Consider the following 2794-nt stretch of genomic DNA (forward strand, 5'->3'; position numbering starts at 1 on the left):
AAGAAGTAAAATAATAATAATAAAAGGTAACATAACTTACCCTTTCTAACAATTCTTTTGAAAATGAAAATATCGAATCCAAATCTTTCTTTTTTTTTTTTTCAATATAAAACAATAAACAATTTTGTTAATATAGGCAAGAAAAAACCCTAAAGTTTCAGCCCCGACCACCGTTCGTTGTTCCCAAATCTACCACGGTTTCTACTAAAAAAAAAAAATGGTCATGGTAGTCCACTACAGGTTAGAGAAGCAGGACCCTCTTTCGGATTTTGCAACTCCTTCAAGGTAGTTGCAGAAAACAATTTCCCATGCCACCATCAACCTTCTCTGAATCGATGAATATACACTCAACTCCAACGATCCCGATGTCAACAACTAATGTCGAGAATATAAACTTGAAACCTTAAAATCCACTAAGCTAATGGTAAGAGAAAAAGATTTTTACAAGAGATGCCAACATGTACGGAAACAAGAAAGATGTGGCATCTCACATGAGAGATAAGGTCGTGGCTGGCCATTAATAGTAGTCTTAGCAGTGCAAGTTGATTTTCATTAATAAATAAATAAATTTGTAATGGCCTATTTGGTTTCTCAAAAGAAAAATTTTATATTAATTAGGAAAACCAACGAACAAGACCAAATTCCTCAACAATGTAAATTCGAGAAATTATTGAACACTCAAATACTTGAACCAACTGAACGGTAATCAATACAACAATGTACCCGAATCAAGACCAGCCGAGGGGTTTAGATTATACATAGATTATTGTCCCATGTGGTTTGCTCTGATACTATTGTTGGAATATTTATGGTTTTTCATTAAACCCTAATTGATTCTCACACAGAAAACAAGAGCACAATCAAATTAAAATTATGGGAAAACAATATGTGTACCTTGCACATGAGTGTGTTGATGACAGACAAGGTTGGAATGATGAATGATGCCCCTGCAAGGTTCTCTCTCTAGGTCTTTTGTGGTCTCCCACTTGGATCATTTCACACAAATTTTATGGGTGAAACTACGATTTCATGTAGTGGCGACTACAAGGGCCATAGAGACTATATATAGTAGATCCCTAGCTCTAATCCATTCCCACAATATATTGGGCTAAGTTTATTCCATTTGAGTGGGCCTAACCGTCATGGGCCCAATAGATCACCTAGATTGGTGAAGCCCAAAAACCCAACATTTTGTGCATTCCTGATCAATCCAAAATAAATTTAGGGAATGAGGCATAATCAAAGCGGGGTCCAAATCGACAGTTGGTATTTTTAACCATGTTGAATTTATGGGAATTCAAAGGGTTGTTAAAACATTTAAGCACCACATATCTTCTGACCACTCCGTTTGTAGGCCTGAGCCAAAACGATGGTATAGATAGCAAATTATGAATATCTAAAAAGAGAAGAATTGCACTCCAAGACCACGATGTGGTACCACTTCCAAAAATTAATAGTTAACTCCTTCAAATGGCTCTAAACTTCTCCTATGCTCCATCCATCCATTTTCGCTAGCTTTAGTTTAAGAAGAAAGCCTTGTGTCCTATGGTTGTTAAGTTGTTGTCTCCCCAGTTTAAAGCCCTTCTATGGATAGGCATGCCGTCCGCATGCGATATGCTAGTGGATGGCACCAAGGGGGGATGAGGCATCATATTGGAGGTCCCAAGGGGTCATTTCAAAGAGGAAAGAGAGAGATAGACACAGCAGGTACTAGCTTAAGGCACATGAGCAATGTGCCTAGCCTTCTCCCTTTCTTAAAAAAACAAAAAAATATTTCCCAAAATACCTCTTGAATAACATATGAACTTAGGAGCTTGGGAGGTCATCAAAAGTAACCAAATATTTTTAAGCAACATTTTCTTATAGATTCATCTTGTTGCGATAAAAATAAAGGGAAGAGAAGTGAAGTTAAATTCAAACTAAAATGAAAATCATTGTCTAACATGATTTTGTATATATCCAAATCATTTCAAATTTTTGTTATTACAATACTGAAAAAGGGAGAAATTTTCCAAAATCGATCAATTGGCCCAAATATGCAACAATTAACAGACTTCTATACCTTACATGGCCTTAGGAAACTCAGTCCATCGATCAGAAGCAAAAGACAATTTAAAATTACATCTAAAAACTATATTTAAGTTTTCCTCTCTTTTTTTTAATACTAATTTTACCTCCTTTCAGCTCCTTTTACTTGAGACCGTACCTTACATGTTTGGGTCATATCTCCAAAAGCGTGGACGAATGTAATTGGCTTGGGACAATATCAATCTTGATGAAATATGCAAATCAAATTAAAGGGAAAAGTCTGAGCAAGCCACCGGGCTGCTCAGATTTGTGTCACTCTCTCTCTTTCCCTCATTCCAAAGAAAAGTGTTGCCGTTGATTGGAGCTGTTGGCTTCAGAAAAGTTAGCGGCATTCCCAACCTCCTCCATTAAAGACATGTGAAACTTTGATGACAAAGATATAACAAAATCTACAACACTAAGGCCCCGTTTGTTTAGAAGGGTTCATGGGGTGGGAAAATATGACATGTGGACCCCATATGTTATTGGGGTGACCAACAGGAAAGGAAAATGGTGTAATTCTTACTGTTCATTCCCATCTCATTGTGTTTGGTTGCAAATCGTGAAAGAGGGGTGGGATACTGTTCATCTTCTTCCCTCTTGCTTTTTTTTTTTTCTCAAGCCTGCTGGCCAAGCCTTGCGGTAATAGAGGTTGTAAACGGTGTCCGACTCCGAACTATTGTGGCATTAGAGTAGCCATTGGAAGAGAGAGAAGCAGTGAGGAGGG

At 37.4% G+C, this 2794-nt stretch overlaps 1 protein-coding gene across 1 annotated transcript in view; it reads right to left on the reverse strand.

Moving 5' to 3' along the window:
- LOC122058175 (endoribonuclease Dicer homolog 4-like) overlaps positions 1-1024 on the reverse strand; it is a 54831-nt gene extending 53807 nt beyond the window's left edge. The window contains exon 1 of the mRNA XM_042620712.1: positions 895-1024. The gene's annotated coding sequence lies outside the window, so the exon portion shown is untranslated. The remainder of the gene's footprint in view (positions 1-894) is intronic.
- Positions 1025-2794: the final 1770 nt, after the last annotated feature.

Source organism: Macadamia integrifolia, chromosome 12 (assembly GCF_013358625.1).
Source record: "Macadamia integrifolia cultivar HAES 741 chromosome 12, SCU_Mint_v3, whole genome shotgun sequence".
Lineage (NCBI taxonomy): Eukaryota > Viridiplantae > Streptophyta > Magnoliopsida > Proteales > Proteaceae > Macadamia > Macadamia integrifolia.